The sequence below is a fragment of the Pagrus pagrus genome (genome assembly GCF_965226575.1).
Source record: "Pagrus pagrus genome assembly, chromosome: 16".
Lineage (NCBI taxonomy): Eukaryota > Metazoa > Chordata > Actinopteri > Spariformes > Sparidae > Pagrus > Pagrus pagrus.
Window position 1 is genome coordinate 2,705,865 of NC_140200.1, and position 22,376 is coordinate 2,728,240.

Below are 22,376 nucleotides of genomic sequence, written 5' to 3' on the forward strand. Positions count from 1 at the left end.
GGCGCTGCACAACTCCTCAGCAGTTCATTCATTCAAGTGCGGCTAAAGTGTGGACTCGGATAAAGCGAATTCGAAAATAATTGGCGGCCGTTTATTTATTTATTTCTTTATTTTGAAACGCTCCACGGTCAAGCTTTTGTTGCACATGACAAAATAGCACTGATTCCTGAGGAGGACGGGCGTTGAAGCTGCGCCGCTGAAGGGCTGTTCATGCAAATATGCTGAACACAATCTTTACAAAACCAAAAATACCAAACACTCTCGCCTGCACACACAATCTGCTGTTGTTTGTAACTTAAACACAAGGTGACCTCACCTGTCTGACCCAGAGATAGACAGAACAGATCAGACGGTCGCTCGTAAAGAAAATTCAAATGTCTCTGAGTTTGAAACGAGGTTACAGAGAAGGTGTTCGTCTCACAGCGGTGAAGTAAATTCATCTTCCTGGCAGTTTCAAAGGTCCCCGCTTTACTTTCCTCTGTTCTCCGCATAACAGGAGGGTAATATCGCTCTCCTCTCTCACTGAGTATGTCAAACATGAAACACTATAACTGCCAACGATGCAACATTGCGTGCAGTTCACAGTTATTTGATCAGAGCAATCTTAACCGAAAACGCTGTTGGCTGAATTCAGATGACTTCGTCCTGCCGGCTTGTAGGAAACACGAAGAAAGAAAAATGACCAAGAGAGAAAATAAAATGAAAAATGTTCTTGGCAGGGATGTCATGTCTGTTCTGCCGCTCCATACTCTGTGCCTATGCATTAACAGTCTGCACATTAAAAGCTCTGGGTGTTTGGCTTTGATACCCCGCGGATGATTTTATTTTTTTTTGGTCGGGGGTTATCAGGGTAATGCTCTCTGACAGAGCTGTAACACAAGGCTGCCGGATCAAAAGCCATTTTGTTTTCTTTTCATCTCTCTTTCTCGTAGCCAAGACTTCATTGAGCGAGCGAGAATGCGGGAGAGAGAGAGAGAGAGAGAGAGAGAGAGAGAGAGAGAGAGAGAGAGACGGGGGAGAGAGATGGACGGAGGGAGACAGAAATAGACAGAAAAACAGAGCAGGATGACGAGGTGGCTGACAGGCAGGTAGTGGAACAGTCTGCAGGCCTCTGGATTTGGCCTGTAAATATCTGGGACGTTGCTCATCAACGCATTAATTTCTCTCCTCATGCTGGAGGAGTTCTTCCATTAGCTCACGCACAAGTATTTTGGATGGCGAGCTGCGGATGATTAATTCACTCGCATCAATTGGCCGCCTCTGACGGTATGAGTGTTCCTCTCTTGTGAAGTTCACAGGCTCATCTTTCATCTCGCAACACTGTACAGTGACGGATACAGGGTGTAAGTGATAGTGTGTAAATGTGTGCATATGTGTGTGTGTTTATGGCCCTCCTGCTGGCTCAGATATTCATGTGTGTAACAGCAACGTTCCTGCTCGTGGCCTCCTCGACAACTGGCAGAAAAAAGGCTTGTAAATGCTGCAGGTTGTAAGAAATTAACTGAAAAATGTTTGAAGAAATTAGGTTTTAATGTCCAGTCCAAGACGTCTGTGTGTTGTCTTACAGATACTGAAATTAGCGTGCTAGCCTCGGCCCCTCCTGTCTCGTAATAGCCTACTATTCCCAGCTCCCGTTCTGGACCACTAGCTGCACAGCTAACAGAGCTAACTAGCTAACAACAGCTACAGAGGCTGTAGCTAGTGGCAGCTGTAGCTCAGGAGGTAGAGCGGGTCGTTGGGAGGTTTCTGGTTTGAATGCCCGGCTCCCCCAGCCGCATGTCGAAGTGTCTTTGAGCAAGACACTGAACCCCATTTCCCTATTTTTTTGGAATGACCTTTCGCAGGTGGTTTATTCTTATATTTTGCATTTCACAACACACTTAGCACCGGGCTAAGAAAGCTTTCACACTGGCACGTTCCCAAGCGGCCAAAAAATAACTTCAGCCAGCTCTGGAGCAGGTTCGCCTGCAGGTTGTGAGGTTATCCCCTGAAAATCAACCAAACACGGAGCTAAGAGGTGGATGCGTGAAACAGGACTAAAGCAAACAGACTTATCACACAACATTCCTCAGATGTTAACATTAGCTGTGTGTTTCAACAGACTATTTAACCCAGGGGCTGGTAAAAGCGCAGTGTGAACTGTTGAATCCTGGTCTTAAGTTAACCCAGGATTAACAATCTGTGTGTGGAAAGGGGCTAAGTTATCCAACGGTCAACTCCCGGCCTCGAGCTCAGGAAGTGCTGCTTCATCTTAAAAGCTAATTCTCCTTAATTACAACACGGGTGTTGTTTTTGTAGTGGATCAACATTTATTTAACCTCATCTACGCAGGGAAGCTTCCCAGCTGGTCTTTATAGAGGGGCCCTGTTCACACAACTGTGCACATTCACACCTGGAAGCTGCCCAGTTCAACCACAGTCTGATTTGTTGGGCACAGAGCAGCTTCACTGGGGGCAGCTGGGGGTTATTTGCTTAAAAAAACCATGTATAAAAACATAAGCGATGGTTTTGATCTCTCACTTTCCACACAGAGATTTATCCAGCCGGTCCAGGGATCAAACACGCTTCCTGTCAAAAGCCCAGCTTCTCTAAGCTGTGATAATAACGCCGCACTGAGCAGCGTTTCAGATCGACGAGTAGGGAAACATTGTTTAAAGGAATGTGAAGAAACGTAAGCAGTCAGACGATCACACGACTTTTCAGACCAACCTCAAGGTTATCTGAACTTATTTGGAAGAGAAAACAAAGGCACACGGCGACATTTATCACCGAAGGTCGTCCGCTGTTAACATCAATCACAGTTTACAGACCCACTTCCTGGTTCAACTTTGACCTGCTGTGCACACACACACACACACACACACACACTTTCCCTGTGCAGTGACAGATTGTTTAGGGGTTAGCTAAAGTTAGATGTGCTCACTCTCAGTTTCGAAAACTTCCAAACAAAGCAGAACAGATATTCAGCCAACACTCACAGATCTCATGACGAGGCTCAGTCAGCCAGCCAGTTACTCATCAAATCTTCGTACAATGGCCCTTTAATGCAACCTAAGATGGCGACTGTGAGCTGACTCTCATCTGACTTCCTCAGACATTAACCAGAGAATAACTGCATGACTGATTTAAATGATGGTCAAACCTTCCAAAATAAGATGCAAGCTGTAATTAACCTATAAGATGTTGGAAGGCAATGTGAAAAATATCTTCTATTAAAGGTCAGTTGAATGTTATAATATACCAACATATATTATCATATAAACTATTTTCTGGAAATTCAGTTAATAAAATATTAAGAGAACATGTATCCAGTGAATCCAATGTAATTAATAATGTAGGAGGAATGTTACCTGGCTGCACTGACAGTTCATTAGCAAAAATACGCCAGCGGCAAACAAGACATGTTTCACATTCGACATGATGAAGGCGCCGGAAAAACAGGGAACGATGGACGTTTTTTTCATAGCTGATAGTGTGAAAGTTGCTAAGGAGTGAGACGTCTCACTTTTTTCTGAGGGGTCTGACAGCTTGCTCAGATGCTACATCATTGCGAAGTGGTTTATTATACTGTGAGACAGGAATTTACCAATTCTGAAAGTCATCACCGCGGAAATCATTTTATCTTTCGTCATGATAATTCTAGAAAAGATGGTGTTGCATATATTTACGAAGCGGGGCCCTGACAGAGGATGTTGATGCCAAAAGTTGAACCGGGCTCAACTTGTTTTAGCTGAACGACCTTGTGCTCTTTAGCCGGAGCCCCCTCGTGTTTGCACCCCAGCCATATGATAGGAAGTATCATAGGCCAATCACAGGTCTGCTATCACACACAAATCACTCATAAGATGGAAAATGACTGACGGCCTCGAAAGCTGACGACATGTTTACTCACACCTGGGAAATCTGAGCTTTATCCTAAGCTCTGTAGCTTAACTGACACGTCCTTCAGTCTATAACGATCATTCACAACACTGCCAGCAATAACACGATCGGTACAACCTGACGGAGGGTAAAAGTTACCTTGGAACACTGTTATATCACCTAACCCAGCTAAACATGTCGCAGTTCCCACATTGTCATTTGCTCTGCTTATCTAAATGTCAGCGTAAGGTTAAATTAGCCTTCTGTCGACAGCTTATGTTTGAAGGTGCCATTTTTAATAATGATCCATCAATAGAAATGACTCACAGACCTGGCGTCCCTACGTTACCAGATAGGATATCTGTTCGCCCTTGGAGCCTCTCATTAAAAAAGAACTTTATTTTATTTTGACTTCATTTTTAAATATATTAGTTTAGTCCGTGAGCTGAAAATCATTGAGTGCTGCTGCAGAATTAAACAAAAAAAAAAAATCTTTAATTTAACACACACAAATCTGTCTGACCTGTAGCTCTCCGTCCTGCACTGGCAGCTTCCGTAATCTTTACGATCGGGGGGACTTAACAATAATAAAAGCGCTTTGTAAGTGGCTTCTGTTTCAGGAGCCTGAAACCCCTCACCACCCGCTGACCTTCCTGAAAGACCCCATAAGGTTAATCCCCAGGCAAATAATTGAATCTTGACCTGGCTATTATTATCTCCCTCTAAGCGTTCCACTCTGCAGGAAGCTGACCTCGTAAAAGCCCCTGGGCCTCCCTCTGGTTCCCCCCACCACTAATGGACACACACACACGGCGTTACAACACTTTTCGTCCTTGTACAGCTCCGCCGACACGGACGGCCGCAAACATCTTTGTCCACGTAAGAGCAAAACACACACTCAAACCGCCTGGAGGCAGATCGAACACAGGATGAAATACAAACCTAAATAACACAGTTACAAGGTGACAATGACACACACACACACACACACACACACAGATGACAGATATACTGTACACTGACACCCACCCGTGCACACACACACACAGTCTGGGAGGGAGGAGCGCACCGTCGTCTGCCAGTGGGTGGTAGAAGCTGTGTCTAAAGCGATCTCACAGACCCGTGACTGCTGCGAGAATGAAATCACACCTGGCACAGGCCGCCAACTGGTCCGGCCCTGACACACACACACACACACACACACACACACACACTGAAAGACACACACAGATGCTCTTTTAGACAATGGAAACGCACACTTGAGTAGTCAAAGAACGCTTTGACCACACTTGCCTTAAACGTACGTCTCGCACATTCGCACGTACACACATCAGACACCATATGCACATGTCTACCGGTGGTCTCGGTCTTCATGGTCTTCTGGTTTTTTGTAATTAATTTAAATTCTCATCGCTCCTGAGGGAGAGAGGAAGTGCATGTTTCAGGTCTCGAAGGAAAGATAAAATACGAGGAGAAACAAGCGTGAGAGGCCTCACACACAACCCCGTCTGCTCTCCAACACGTTAACATGAACATGCACAGTTTTTTACTCAGGTACAGTACTTGTTACTATTTTAAGCTACCGTACTTAGTATTTCCATTTCCTGCTACTCTATCCTGTCACTCCACTATATTTTGTAGACAAAGTTGTACTTTTACACCACTAGATGTATTTGCTACCTTTAGGAACTATAGTTAAAGTGACTGTAAGTGATATATTTTGATTAAAATGATTGTTGTTATAGAGTGTTTGGTCAGTAACCCGTGCCTCTCCTCCCCCTGGTCATGCAGTAAAAGTGAAAAGACATTTTCTGGTATCCCTGCCAGCTTTATCCAATCAGTCCAGAGCAGGATTTTCATATTTGCTGCTATTTCTGGCGATTACGGCAGCACGTTCATGAGGTGACATAGAAAGGAGGGAGTTAGAAGTTAGCTAAAATGACGACAACGCTTAACGCAGCTTTAATTTTTGGGGCAGCCGTGGCCTAAAGGGTTAGAGAAGCGAGCTTGTGACGCCAGGTTCAAATCCCCGGATCGGCAGGTTGAATCTGGGTTGGGAAAGTGAAAGGCAGCGCCTGCTCCACCCTCGTTACCACCACTGAGGTGACCTTGAGCGAGGCCCCTTAACTCCGACCGCTCCAGTGGAGCTGCTCGCTGTGACCGACAGATCAGACTGTGTTTGTACTGAGCAGCTTCCTGGTGTGAATGTGAACATCGCTCTCAGTCAACCCTTCCCTGATCAAAAGAAGGTCAAAGAAAATGCAGAGTACATGATGCATCAGCCCCAAAGAAAGTACTTTTAGTAACAGATACTTTACCTCGAGTACTATTTGTATGGGTGGCGTTCACTTTAACCAAAATAATATTTCATCACATCTTTTCTTTTGCTCAAGTATGACTTTTGTACTTCTTACTGACACTTCTCCTGCTTCAGTTAACACATTCACAGTGTCACACATCAGCTGACACTTCCGAAGTCTTATGCCATTTTCAATCAATAACAACTGCTAACACAGAGTAGCTACATGCTGTCACTGATACTTTACATGTCACGGCTGGTGGAAATCAATCAAGGCACCAGCTCTTCATGATTACTGTAACTCTGCCTTACAGAGACTCTCAGCACGATGCTCAAACTGAATTTACCTACTTTTTTTTAGCATCATCATCGGAGCTCATTAGTTTCCATGCTGCAGTTTATGAATGGTTACCTGCATTCGAGGGTTCAATAGGAGCTTGACTGTGTTGCGACCGAGCCGCTCAATGCAAATGAAACACCGTCATGAAGTGTGTTAATTGGGTGCTGGGTCACCATTTGCTTCCACGGCCACCTCAGTGTGCTGCGGTTGCGATGCTCTGGGCCCACAAAACCCGTCGGTCCTGTGAAAGGAGGCATTGGAGAAAGTCGATGGCTCAGAATAGCTTTGAACAAGCTGGTGCTGACCTTCAGCTGTGAGGTGTGTGGATCTAATTGCCAGGAAAAGTCCCAACACCTGATGGTAATACAGCACCTCGGTATTCAAGCACCTTGGTTTCTTTTCTTACACATTTCGTGGCTTTACACCGGAAATTAAAGTGGATTTATTTTATTATCGGTGAGCTACGCACCAGAGCTGTGTGGCAATGGTCATGAAACTACTTCAGTGCTGGTATAAGGTCCGAGAAATGGCTATCAAGAGAGGAATACTATCATCCAGCCCTGAGAATTGGAAGTGGAGCTCAGATACATAACTGTGAGGAGGTATAGACCACCTAAGGAGAGGCCTCTAGTAGTTTCTGTGTCAAGATTTCAGCAGCATTAGACAGTTGGAAAAGGAAAAGAAAAAAAACAAGGGAAATACCCAGACTCCTCCTGGTAGTCCATCCAACCTGAACAGCCAGCCAAGAAAGACCTCAGTCAGGGAGGTGAACCAAGAATCCAAACAGCTGTCTGACAGAACTACAGAGCTGCTTGATGTCACAGGAGGTGTTGCTGGATGAGCCACAGTCACCACAATACTCTCTGAAGCTGAGCTGCACAGCCGAGTAGCCTGAAGGGAGCCACTTCCAGGTGAAGAGGTTAAGGCAGCAGCCTGGACATGGCAAAAAAAAGGCACTTGAGAGACTCTCGAAGGGAGCGAGAGGCAGAATCTGTTGTGGAAACCGAACTGTCAGCCATAAAACAAAGCTCTCCGTCAGGCGGAAACCGGGCACAGCTCATTACCCGTCTAATAGCACTCCTACCGCGAAGCATGGTGGTGGCAGCGTCATGCTGTGGAGGGGCCTTTTCAGCAGAAGGGACCGGGAGTCTTGTAACGATGGTGGGAACAATGAATGAAACTAATTTTCTCAGAGAACTTGTCTCCAAAGAGTGCCAAAACCATAGATGAGCTGCGACCACTTGTGTTCTGACAGCCAATTCGGCACTGGAATTGCTTCATAACGGGGGCTGCCAAAGTCCTGTAAGAAAACCCAAAAGTGGACAGAATTGAAATCCGTTGAAAATTCAGCATAATGACTTGACAATGTGACTGAGCTCTGGCTTCCCACTGGGAAATTGAGAGAAGTCCAAAACCTTGATGGTTCTTGTACAGAGTATTCAGTTACAACTCGATGCTGTAAATCAAATGTCTTTATCCCAGTCGGTCTGGCAGTCGGGTGGTCGGCCCACCACTTACAAACATTGGATGGATTGGTGTGAAATTTTGCGCGACAATCATGGACCACAGAGATGAAAGCTGACGGGGTTGTCATTTTTGGGGTTGTTTTTAGTGAAATATCTCAACAACTATTGGATGGATTACCGTGGAATATGGTTCCGACTCACAGTCCCATGAGATTAAAGCTAACAGCCTGTGATCCAGTGATGTTTCCTCTAGTGTCATTGTGAGGTCGACATTTTTGGTTTTTAGTGACCGGCCTCGACAACAGATTAATGGTTTGTCATGAATATCACGAATGCCAATCAGTGGAGCTGTTCGGTGGCTCGGAGTGAAAGGTCTCGACCCATGTTAAATTAATTACCATGAAATGTGGTGGAAACATTTGCGGTCTCTATGAAATCTGGTGATTTCCTGTTTAGTTTATCTCAGCCCAATACTTCAAACATGGCAGCCTCGTCAGTGGCCTTACGCTTCCAAGTTTGTCGGCTAGCTTTATTTTGAAAGTCTAACTGGTGTTGCATTTACGTATTATTGCCATCTCGACCACGGAGGCACTCACGTCCAGAACTGATGCAAGGAGGGTCGGTAGAGCGTCATAGTTTGAATCTTAAGGCCGCTGAACAAGCTGCTGTATTTGTCGAATCCGGAGTGAGAATATATGGTGGCACCTTCAGGTCAAACATTTCATTTGTCAAATACTTTGTGCAGTCGTATATTGTAAAGATACTCTTACAAATATAAACCAGAGACACTAGAGACTCCAGTACCACAAAATGCAGCATATATCCAGGAGGTTGAAGACTGAAACTCTCGCTCTGAACATTGCGCCTGTGATTGTCAGGCACTTGACATGTTACCCGGAGAAACAGAAGCAAAGCGACAGGGATGAGCTCTGTGTCGTCTATCTGAGCTAAGATCAAACCAGGCTGTGAAGGAAGATGTCAGCTTTCTACACAGTCATTAATGTGTAAATACACGCGCTCACATATATGCATTCATATGAGAAATTCAGCATCTACAGTATATATGTACCCATGCACAGGCACATACATAAAATCACCATGTTGTACACTGACAGCTGCTTGTTTCGTGGAAAGGTGGCCATATTTGTTTTGCATGATTTATGTGGTAAACCTATATAAAGCTGGTTTATTCAAAGCTGTTCAGTTAGAAACAGAAACAAACTCACCTGACCAGAGACAAATATAAACCCAATACTGCATCAGCCATTATCCTTTATTTTCATTAATCATCCATTATCTCGTTCTCCTCAAGTATCATCAGGAGACGAGCAGAGGAGGAATACAAATTAGACTATCCGATAAGATAAAGCCGAATGCGCTCACCACGTATATCTTCTCTTCAACCCTAATTGCAACAAATGGCTTTACAAACCTCGATAAATATTTAACAACGATGAAGCGTTGTAGTCTTAGAGCAAGGGCTTCGAATATGAGCAGGCGATCTGTGAATACGTTTAAAAACACATTCACAGAGGATTAGAAACATTCCTTTAAAGTTAAAAGTTCAAAGCTGGTTGAGAAAAAAAGCATAAAGGATGTTTGAACATGATGGAGAGTTTCCACTTTAGAGCAGAAGTTGCAAAATAATAAACGCAAGTAAATACTCCAACACATGAAAGCCGTGTTATGAAACAGGAGTGTGTTTGAAAGCAGAACATTTGTTAACGACCAACAAACTTTAAATGAATATGATTCAATTATTCACATATGAACAAATAACATGTTCTCACTCCCAACTTGTCGAATGCAGCAGTTTGGCCTTAAAGGTGCCATTTGTGAGAAAAGTTGATTTTTGAGTCCAAACTAGACGACCTCATCCGGACATCCAGCGATAGGTTAAATAGACTACTGATCAGGATGCTCGTCAGTGGTTGACACACACTGTACTGATCGCTATAATTCTCCTTGATTGAGCTCGTCAATAAACGCTGCTTCTTATGGCATCGGGTCTCCTGTGCATCTTCTTCACCAGCTCTACAGAATTTCCATCACGATTGTGGGACGGGTCGGCCGCCGTCCCACTTTTTGTTGGGAATGAGACCTCAAAATCTACTTTTCTTACAAATAGCATCTTTAAGCTTCAAACTATGACGCTCTACCTAACATCAGTAATGGAGATGAAGAGCTCTGCAGTCGAGTTAGCATCAATATTTCATACGCTTCATCTGGTTAGACTTTCAAAACAAAGCTTGCTGATAAACACAGCCGGTGTTGACATATTGTGACTTCTGGACATTGCAGTTTGGTTAGGTTTAGGAAAAGTGTGTATTATTGTACTCACAGTATTATATAGATAATATACTAATAATACCATCATACACGGAGAGACTCGGTCTTTACAGTGGTGTCGAGATCTTTGATGGACATTGAATGTGAAAGCACAGGGGCTGCTAGACGTCAGTATGTTAGCATCTTCATTCTGACCATGTTAGCATGCTGCCAGGACGATTTAGCTCAAAGCACCGCTGAGCCGCTCGGCTGTCGACTCTTCTGGTCCTGTTGTGAAATAAACAGATGTAGATATTAGCTGTGTTACACCCCTGTTGTATTAATAAAATAAAATGTAATAACTAGTCACAAAAACACACACGAAAATGACAGTAGATGAGTGATTATAAGCCGGTCTTCATACACCTGTACACTGAAATCTGTTGTCCTGAGTCCCTGTGGTGTTCAGAATCCATAAACTTTATTCTCCTGCGACTTAAACACCCTCCTTTGAAGCCCTTGAGGTGCTTACAGTGAGTAATCATCTCCAACCCAGAGGCCATGTCGGCTTTATACGGCGTAAATATGAAGAAACTGGAGTCACATGATATCACATAACACCAGCGACATGTGATTTCCTCACAGAGGGCAGAACGTCCTCTTCACACGTCGTAATGTTAAATACATAATAGTGTAAAAACACTTGTCAGAAATGTTTTAACACACATCAGTGTGTTTGAGCACATTGTGAATTTATCGCCCATTTCAAACCTTTCAAATATGATCTTCTGAAATGGCCTATAATAATAACAATAATAATACTTTTAGCCTGTCCAAGTCTCCAACAGTGGCATTAATGGATAGATATTGCAATTGAATTACATGGATAAGGACGCCATTATATTTCTTCTGTGAGAGATGAGTCACTTAATTCTCTTTGGCTGCTGGTCACTTAATTCAGTCTGCGGAAAGAGGAAATGATTTCATTATCTAAAAAATGATGGCACATTAACCGAGATCATTGCAGGAGTAATTCCAGGAAGACAGGGCTGTTATTTTTACTCTTCAGATAGCATGGAAAAGTATATTATTTATTGCTGTGGAAAAAAGAAGAAGAAGAAAAGAAAAAAAAAAGTGTGTTATACTGTCCATAAAGAATGATACCCGGCACCACTGGGACCCCCTGCAGAAGTCTGCAGTCACATTATCTCCCATAATTCATAAAACTCTCCTGCTTTGAACTACTCCCACCTGTCTTCTCTCCCCCCGGTGCTCTTCCCCTCCCCGTCATCCTCATCCTCGTCCTTCCTCCGGGGACTGTAGCTTTAATGTCCTGTCTCATCTCTCAGGGTTCGGATGCGCTTTTTACATTTGGTATTCACCGTGAAACCGATCGCCCACGTGTGCCGACCTTGCAGCAGACCTGCTCTGCCTGGTAAGGCAGCCTGGCCTCGCCTGGAATGCCAAACGCTGCAGGCAACGTGTGACCCTGGGAGGTGTCGTTTGTAGAAAAAGAGCAAAATATTATCTGCATGTGTGTGCCCCCCCCCCCAAAGTGCCTCTGCCACTGAACTGCGCGCCAAGGTTCATCATTTTGGCACGACTTAAATATTAAATGTAGGACAGTGCTGGGATTACGATCAGCTTATTTGCATCTGAGTCGCAGTCAGAAGCTGCAGATCTGAAAATAATTGCTCTCCCAAATGTCAGCGCAGTTGTAGTATCAGAATTGAATGAACTAGGTAACCTAGTTCTCAGTTCAATATAAATAATCGGATATTAAATTCTACAGTGGGAAGATATGCAGCCGCCGCGGTGTCACGCAGTGTGCTGAGTGATGTGTCAGGTCAATAACACTCGGAGGAGTTTCAAAGACCAGTTAATACAGCGCTGCTTCACTGCTGTGTACGCGTGAAATTACTGCATGAACATGAACAAGAAGCCCACTGTCGTATATTTTAGCTGTCCTAGCAGCATGTTGATCCATCGCCCTTTGTTCCAGAATAAACTACAGTAACATTTGGTACACGGTGATATACTGTACCTGCTTATTAGCAGGTTTAGTGTTTTCATTCTGAGCTCGATAGTGTGTCGATGTTAGCATTTAGCTCAGGGGAAAAATGTCAGAGCTGCTAGCGTGGCTGTAAACTCTTTGTCTTCTTAGTGCTGTGGCTGTAGGGAAAGCATTGTTGTTCATCAGTCAAGACTAAAGTATCTCAACAGCCATTGTATGGGATGCTATGTAGACATTCATGGTCACCAGATGATGAATCCCAATGAATTCGGTAATCCCTTACTTAGGTGGCACTGTCGGGGGTTGATATTTGTGGCTTTGAGTGAAATTAACAACCATTAGGTGGATTGTCTTGAAATGAAGTACTTCAGACAATCATCCTTTGGTCACCCACATGTAAACACCTTAAGTTGATTAATGTTGAATTAACACATTTTGTATCGTTGGGTCAACTTTTTTTTTCGGGTCTAACTAAGTTAGTTGAGACAACATTTTACATTTTGCTCTGAAAAATCTTGGAAAAGACAAACTGAATGAACACCCAGATTAATAATGAATAATAATTTGACCCAAAACCAGTAATGGCTTTGGTTAACTTAATATTTCATCAAAAAAAGGCTGTGCAACTACTTACTTATCTATTTTAAGTTGGGCAGCATTATTTATTTTTACAGTGCAGGATGAATTTTATTTACTACAGTGATGCGTTGACTCGTCAGCCTCAGCTTTAAACACGTCCTGCTTTAAAGAATATTTTTTATAATGCAAGTATGGTCAATTTGAAGCAGTAGAGGCCGAAACATCCTGGATTTTAGTAAACCTACGATTTCTGTAATGCAATTCATATGTTTTAGTACATTGTAAATTTTAAAAGTTATATTAATATTTTGCTTTACCTGGAAATTTTGAAGTAATTGGTGTCCTTGATTGTTTTAAGTCAGTGTCTCCACAGGCTGAGTAAACCTTCTAGTTACAGGTAAACTCATCTTTATTCAACTTTAACATCAGCACATTAGCATTTTCACTGTGAGCATGTTGTCATAATGTTGTTAGCATCTAGCATACCATACACTGATGTCTTAGTACAGCCTCGCGGAGCCACTAGCACGGCAGCAGAGTCTGAGTCTGGTTGCCATTTAGCCTTTTTGCTTCATGTGACAGACAACTATTTGCCCTCAAGATGGAACCAACAGCGAGACACCTCCCCACACTGCAGCTCCATTACCAGCTATTTGGAGCCGACCACCAAACACCTCATCATCGTCGCTGCCTTAACTGTGATTAATGTGCTTTGCCCTGCTGGGGTTAAAACAACCGCAGCGCGCGCCATTTATTGGCTTGCCCTATGTGTTTGTTGACAAGCTGTCTGGGACACACTTAACATATCATCCAGCCTGAAGAGGAGGGTTGCAAGGCAGCTACTTTGGGGTCAAGAGGTCAACTTATTACATTACCATCTTTTAACAATGTAGCTTCCTCCAACAGACAAACAGACATCGGGCATGGGAAGCATCATCGTACGCCCGCGCGTTGTGGCTTCACGGGATACCGCACCATCGCCAGCAGTTGCAGAGAGACGTGACGCCGTCGAAGCCTGTTGGGGAGCGAGAGAGAGGAATGTAGGATCGTAATCAGAAACACATGTCGCTGAGTGAGAGGGCCCTGTCTGCAGAGGGAGGATACCAAGAGACAAACATAGCGCTACACTTGGACGCACACACTGACTCATGCACGCACAAAGGGCTTTGTGAAAACATACCTAAAGAGGGAGATGTAGGACATGTCATTTATTTTGCCTGAGTCCTGCTCCCTCCGCAGCAGGATTTCAGCTCAAACCCAACACAGTGCACGGGGAGAAAGGGGAGCACAGCCGGCCTGCTCGGGATTTAGCAATAAGGAGCAGTCAAAAATGATAAAGTGCGGATACATGTTCATTTGACATTAAGAATAGGAGCTGTTTCTCCCTCGCTGCAGCCGCAGCTACAGCCATCCTCGCCCTCAACAAACCGCGAGGCCCGTGCTATATATACAGGCAGGGGAAGCATTGCAAAAAAAAAAAAAAAAAAAAAAAGGCCTGGTCATCAGTCATTTCCCTGTGATGGGCCCTTTGGCATGTGTAACAGAGTTAAGACTCTGCGTACATGCCGACTTTATGTGCTGACAACAAAAGCAAATTGCCTGAATAATGCTCAGGCAATAAGAGTTTAATTATTATGTAACAATGGGTAGACTGTATAAGTAAAAGCCACTCAATAAATACACAAAAAACACACATAAAGAAAATACAGCTAAGTTGTATTTCTTTTTTTAATCCCATTTTTGTTCGTTTATCACCTACTGTAAATTGTTATTTATAGTGTTATGCAGCCTTTTCCAAAATTGGACACAGCTAATTTTATTTCCCGGGCTACTAAGCTTAACGATAAAATGGGCCTGGAATTTATGGCCGTTTCCACTGGCTAACCAGACCGGTCCAATAACGGTATCAATCAGGGAGGAAGCTGCTGCAAGGCCAGTGCTTCTCGAATTAAGACTGTGCTCCTGACTGCACAGCTCCCGAGTGTGGAGCTGCAATTACATCCCAGCCATTCTGTCAGCTCTGCCTCCGCCACGCTTTTGGGACCGACTCTCAGCACCGGTCTCACAAAAATTTGCATTTTTAAAAATCTGTCTCAGTACCAGAGGAAGCATCCCATACTGTTCGACTTGGTTCACTATTAATTCAATTTTCTCTGCATACGGCTGCTATAAACACAGGTTTTCTGATGAATGAATGTGCCTGTATGGGTAGTATTTAATTTAATTTAATATAATTTAATTATTCTGCTCAGGTGGGCTGAGATGGCTGTGTTAATGTAGACATAAAATGCAGAACACTGCTGGCTTCGTCGAGCTGTTTAAGTGAGGGCTTTTGCAATTGCAGACAAAGGTGACTTTTACGCTTTTACATACGGATTTATTCAGACAGGACATTTACAGAAAGAGTATGTGGAACCAGGTGAGCAGGAGGGAGCGTATGACTGCTGGATTATGACTTTGACTTAAAGCATGTAATAATTAGCAGGACAACGAGTGTTTCTCTGATGTGACATAACAGATGATTTAAATGTTTTTTGCCATTAAAGTCTAAATGAATGACGTCAAATCACAAAGCAAAACTGATGCTCTCCCCCACTTTTCTTTCAGTGAATCTCAGTGAATGTTCTCATCGAATTCAACATTTATTAAAGGTCCCATATTATACTGTTTTTTCATCAATTTCACACAGTTGTCAGAAGTCCAACAACACTGTATTGGAAATGTATTGCCCCAAACCCATCCGTGGTCCTGAACTTCAGCTGTCTGAAAGTCGCTCAGGTGAGCTCTACTGAGAGCAGCTGTTTCTGTGCCTGCACCTTTAAATGCTAATGAGCTCCGTCCTGCTACACGCGCCTCTCAGGGAGAGGATGCCGCTCACGCTAGCGGTAGCATGTGCTAATGTTTACGGTGGATGTATCGCTATGGCTCACCGAGATGCTGTCCTTCAACCACACCAGTTTGACCCAGAATCGGACCCAGAAGGAGAGGCTCCTGAAGAAATACAGACTCTGCGGCTGCAGCAGGACTCCCCGACACAACCACCCGGCTCCCATCCCCCACTGACCTGCAACAGGTAACATCTAAAAACAGCTAGCAAAGGCTGTGTTTGTCTCCAACACAGTCTCCAAACTCTTGGACACTGTCCGCATAGTCTCTGTCTCCAGTCTGCACATGTCTCCAGACTTTTCACTGTGACAACCAAGCTCCCTCGTAATATTATTAACAACAACTCGCTTCAAACACCGTTGCACAGCGGACCAAGGAGCTAACTCGTTAGCCAGTTTCAAGCTAACTTCATCATACTGTAGGCAACTGTAAATACTATCAACACGTGGCGACACTCACCTGTGGCTCGGGTGCAGTTGCTGGGTCCCGTGTGGTTTGGACTGATCCTTTTATGAGGGTCAGTGTCGAGGCAAAGCCAGCTTTGTACTGACCCTCGTTACTGAAGCAGTCCGATGTGAAGTGGTTAGCACACACAAACAGACTTACAGGAACCGTAGCCGGCACGTTGTCGTTAAAAATGAAACGCAACCACTGTCTCTTCTGTAGCTGGGACAGAGTATAGGCACTTATGTTGACTTTTACAACCAACAGCAGAGCAATTTGCGTGTCTATCTCTGAGCGACCGCATTGCGAAACACTGCTAGCTTACCGCTGGAAACACCGACCTTCACCTTGGGGATGAACGCCCCCCTCTCGGATATCTCTGAGGGGGGCGTGTTCGGCCTATGAAAATCACTCCTGTCGTTACGTCACGACAGGAGCTGAATCTGAACAGCCTGTTGTTGTTAGGCATCTCTCTGAAGTCATTTTGTTTCTCTTTGTAGTCATTGTGCATCTCTTTGTTGTCATTGTGCATCTCTTTGTTGTCGTTGTGCATCTCTTTGTTGTCGATATGTATCTCTTTGTCATTTTGTTTGTCTTTGTTGTTGTTAGGTATCTCTTGAAGTCATTTTGTGTCTCTTTGTTGTCATTTTTTTTTCTCTTTGTTGTTGTCAGGCATCTCCTTGTAGTCGTTTCATTGACTTTCCAACAGGGAACGCGAAAAACAGAGACCTGTTTGGCCCATTTGGTAATCCATTTGTGCATTTCATTCATGCAGCTGGTGTGAAAAGTTGAAAATAAAAGACAGAAGATAGCCGGCCATATTATTTCTAAAAAGATTTTTTTTTGCTCTGCATCACAAGAGGGAAGATCTAACAATGTAGTATCTGCTCATTCACAAAATAAAGAAGAGAGATGATAGATGCATTTTTCGACAGAGTCTAAATTAGCCTTTAGATTGTGTGAGTGAATATAATTCGGCTGGTGATCCGTCTGTCCAGGTGATTTGCTATTTGGCATTTGATTTAGGTCTTTATTGAGTTCTTAGTGCGTGATGCATCCAAAGTATCAGTGTGCTCTCTGGATATTGTGGGAATCTCTCAGTTGTTTAGAAAAGCTTCTGTTTCTGATTGAGTGGGTTAACGATTGGAGGAATATAATTTGCTTTATAAAGTTTGAATGGTATCATTTGTTTTATGTGAGTTCTAGACTGTTGTTGTTGAGGGAATAATTGCTTTTTCTTTCTGTCTTTCTTTCATATTTAAGTTGTTGGAATGTTTAAGAAGTATTAATGTCCGGGTGTTGAAGCAGTGATGGATCATCATAGGAAGTGATCGATGTTTATTTGATGTTGATATTAACGACCACGACTGAGTAAATTGTGGTTTCCTGGATAGTTGGGGCGAGTTAATTTCTGACCAGGAGGAAGAGAGGTGAGGGGGGGAAGTATGAAAACTGCCTCGATGAAGGGTTTCTCAATTTCAACCTACTGCCATAAGTCCATAATTGTCCAAACAGCATTAAAACTGCGATTCACGATTTATTACACAGATTTTATTTTCTTTGAGCGTAGCAGATAGAACGTGAGAAAAGTTACACATTAATCAAGTGAACAAGACGCAATTAAACTCTCTGGGTGGCCTAATGAATGTGGCCTCACGTTACTCTGACAGCTTTCTAAAGCTTCAGAAAATCTTTGTGTGCTCACACGACTGTGCAGCGTGCTTTTTTAAATTAATGACAGGATTAATATAGCAATCTTTAAACAAGCGTTGTTTTCTCTGCTGATTAAAGGAACAGAAAAGAAGCGAGCTCGGACTGTAGCTCCTGTTTTATTAGGATGTTTCGTGGTTTTTTGTTTGGACGCTCTGTCCTCTCTAAATGACCACCGCTTCTGTGATAAATATAACCTTCCAGCTTTTTCGAAAAAAAGCGAGCGTGCCTGTGCTGTTTTCTCTATCAAAAAATATGTTGTCCTAACTTTTACCCTGAAATTACCTCCGCAGCGACCAGTGGGCCGGTGAAGGCGCTGCTGTAGCCTTGCAAAAGTAAGCTGCTGGCTTTTTTGTTCTGCTTCAGTATGAGCAGACTGGGCACAGACATGTAGCCCGACGAATAGCCAAGTCCAGATTTGGTACTTAATGAGGTGCGGTGTAGCGCTGCATCAAGACTGTGGACGTGAATTGTGTCTGAGGGTGAAATAATATAAACAGACCACGCTCGAGCGCTGTGATAACTTGATCTTCTATTACATTAGAGCCGCCTGAAGTGAATTGGTTTCTACAGTGTTTGTGGTGAATTGTCTGGTTATTACTTTAGCATGATCATCCCAAAGATCTCATAATAGCACTTGATAAAAGTATTTTTTCTCCACAGGAGTTTTCATTGTGGAAGAGGGGGATGGAGTGTATCCACGCTCAGTTCATCCCGGGGGGGAAACTATTTGGCGAGATGATACACATCTGGAGCAGAAGAGATGTTGAACTATTGCAAATTGCTTACATTTCTTACTGCACTGTATTTCCTCTGGGAGCTTTTCCCACTATTAAACAGAGAAGAGGTTCAATGACTCAGCAGTAGGCTACTGTATCTGGCTTCTATTTGTTAGCGTTAGCTTAGCTGAAAGCTCATAATGCCCGTGTTGATATTGGTGTAAAAAAAACTATTTATACTAACATAAATATATGCACAGCTGTATCATGAAAACATCGCACAACCCCTCCCTCAAACAGGGATTGTCCAACTTAGCATAACTAGCATGCAATACCAGAAAATGTGTCTTAACTACTGTCCTTTTACATTCTCGTTAGCTAGTGAGGATGCTAACTCTTTGCTCAGGTCAAACATAGCTGTAGTTTCAGTTAGCAGTGCCATTTATCCATCTCATTCCCAGGCCCCATGATAGCTACGCGTAAATTACGGGTCTAACTTCTGACGTGTCCTGTCACGTAACCAGAACCTGCATCTTTGGTGGTAACAAGATGCTAATCCTCGTTCAAAGAAAGATTTGTAAGCTGTAATATTCATTCATGAAGATGTGGGTGAGTGAATTTATCGTAAAAATACTACTAACACTTTTGCTTAGCCCACTTAGTTAACACTTCTAAAGCCGTGAAAGTGCCGGCAGTCAGAAATTATGATACTTTGCTTCTTACGCTAGTTCTGAAAAGCACCGGCAGCATCGCCCGTAATCGTTTCCCGTAGCCAGTGACTTCCCCAGGAAGCTCAGGATGGCCATCAAGTGTATTTTGTTTTAAACAAGCGGGCTGGAAAGAGTGGGAAGTAACCAAGAGACAGCATTTGTTATCTGTAGATGTCATTTCAGACAGCAAAACTACTGTGTGAAATCAAGAATCCATTGTTTCAGAAATTTGTATATTTCAAGTGTTAACTCTAACATCGTGAACAGGCATAGAAATCGCAGACTAGCTTAGCGAATGGCCGCCTGGCTCGAGAGTGAAGGACACGAGTGGTTTTGATTTAAATTCAAAGATTGAGAACAATATTCGAGCATTTAGGCTGCTTGGCACCTACTTCACCTCTTAAATGTCTCGTACTTTGTCTTCTCAGCTCGTATGAATGTCAAGGAGAAAAGAGGGGAGTAAGTCAAGAGTCAGAGCGACTCTGTGAGACAGACCAGAGAGGGGAGGCATCCTTGAGGTTGACATCGATGTGGAGAACTAATCTGCCTGCGGGCTGTGATTCAGACCCAAGGTGAGCCCTGTGACATTTTGAGCTGATTAGGAATTTCGCCAGCCTTAGCCTTTTGTGTCGTGTCAACTACTCTGACATTGCATTACGCCGTTTCATTATCATGCAGTCACATCTAATAAGGGCACCGTCCTCCAACCTGGTGAGGAGCGTTAAAAAGGCCTCTTTAATGCACGGTGGCCTGAGAGAGGAGGGGTAAAAAGACAAATCAAGCCTGTAACTGTTAGATAAGTGCGACTGGGCTGTTGGCCCAGAACAAATTGCATTACTGTCACATTATGTCCCTGGTATGCATGAATTAAACACTGACTGCGTAACTCTCAGCCCTCCCTGACTAACTTCCTCAGTGTTTTTATCATCTATTTTCCATCAGTGAAGAGAGGCAGGCCCATTCACAGGCTTTTCTTCCTCTTTCCATCCTATTTGCATTACGAACAATCTGACACTTTCACTGCTCAGCTGCTGGAATGTGAGAATTGCACTGGGAGGATGAGTGTGGTCAGTCGATGGCCTTTCTGTGCTGATTCAGACATCTCGAGATGATGAGAGGAGCCCGTTCTATAGTCAGAGTGACTCCTCAGCCAACACTGCAGCAGTAAGACCAGACATGCATTTTTATTCAGGTCAAATGTCAGCCTTTTCGCCGGCTCTAAGAATAGTGTGTGTGGCTCCAGAAAAGGTCGCTGCGCCCCGTGGTTGGAGCGAACGAAAAAAAGGCCAAAGACATTTGGGAGTTGATTTCGCTCCCACTGGCGAGTCTAAGAGCTTTTGTCAGGCCGCGATGTGTCATGCTCTGACTGACATCTCGTCCAAACAGATTAATGGTGAGATACGTTTGTATCGTCACCCTGGAAAGGAACCGTCTGAGTGGACAAAAGCAGATCAGCCCTCGGGGACCGAGCTGTCTCTACCCGTCTCATCGTTTACAGCCTGCATGTGCCCTCATGTATGCAGACTTGGCTGCTGATGAAGTGGACTGTTTTAGGTGGACAAACAATGCCTGTGTATACTTCAGAGTACAAAAAAGTCACATCCTGCATAAGAGTGTGTGTACGAGATATGAATTTTGGCTGACCGTGTGGCGAGAGGGGAAGGACAGAACAATGTCACGAGCCGAAAAACTGAATTTGGCTCATCTATATCTGTCTAATTGTTTGTTTCCGGAGCGATGAAGCCAAGAAATGACACAATGAGGCAGGAAAGAGGGTGGAGATGGCTTCAGCTTAGAACACACTCTTCTTTTTTCCTATTTAAAAAGAGGAACATGACCTGCTGGCTGTCTTCATATGATGAATAAGAATAATGGGATACCCAGGCAACCATAAAGCACCAAAATACACTGCTGTACCGGCTTCACATCCACGTCATGTCACCTCTCTCCTCGCTGTCTCTCAGCGTCTCTCGCTCATCTGCCATAAGCACAGAAAGCTGGCTATTCTTAGCTGACTCCCCCGCAGGTGAATTATGGATGAGATGAAAAGCTCATACTGATATTTGGCTGATCAAGTATCGTGCTAAAATGCCACTTAAAGTGTGATATAGCTCGCTGGGACAGAGAGCTTTTCCTCTCTTCAAAGATGCAGCACAGACCGACAGCGAGGGGGAAGGGAGAGAGTCGTATCATCGAGGCGGCTGAACAGGCGAGATATGAGGCAGACAGTGAGGGTGACAGACAAACAGCCGTGGTCATTGGGGGCAACCAGTGGGGAGAAACACTATCTGGGTGCGGATAATAAGCTGCAGCTTTGCCGGGGTTATTGCAGCACGTGCAGAGGCGTATCCCGCAGAGACCTCGATTCTCTGTCACTTAAACAGCCCGTCAGCGGTGACACGTGACTCAGCCAGGTGTGTCCTATTAATTTGGGAAATTTACGACTTCTTCCTGATTACAAAAACGTCTCCCCGAGAGCCTCGTAGAGAGAGCGTGCGTGTCACACAGTTACAGGTAAATGTCTTTTCATGCAGGGTGCTCGTATAATTTATCCCGCACATACATGAACGTCCCCTTCACAAGGTTATACGCCCAGTTCAGCGCGAACGTTATCTGCGAGGGAGACATGATGTATTATTTCTCGAGGCTTCGCTTAAGTTGCGCGATCTTAAAATCGTGACCTTGAAACATAACAGGATAAATAGGTGTTGGGTCCCCATGGTTTTGTTGTTTGCACATGTTTGCTGCGTTGACATTAATCAGTTTCAATGTTTCTGTATATATCTTCTCATCCGCGGTGGCCCTGACAGCAAACACCTGCCAGCAGACACATAATGGTAGAAAACAGTCCCACAAATTAGCAGCACTTAGAAGAAGACTGCTGAGAAGTCGACCTGGGGATAACTGAGACGTGACATAATGAAACATGCTGCAAATATAAAAAAAAACCACAAATCCACGCAACATCATGTTCATTCGTTTGTAGTGTCCTCTGGAAACTTTGCTTGTAACTTAGTTCCAGCTTTTCTGTGCAGCCTCCTGCAGTTTCATGCCTCCACACCAGCGATGGTCGTAGCCAG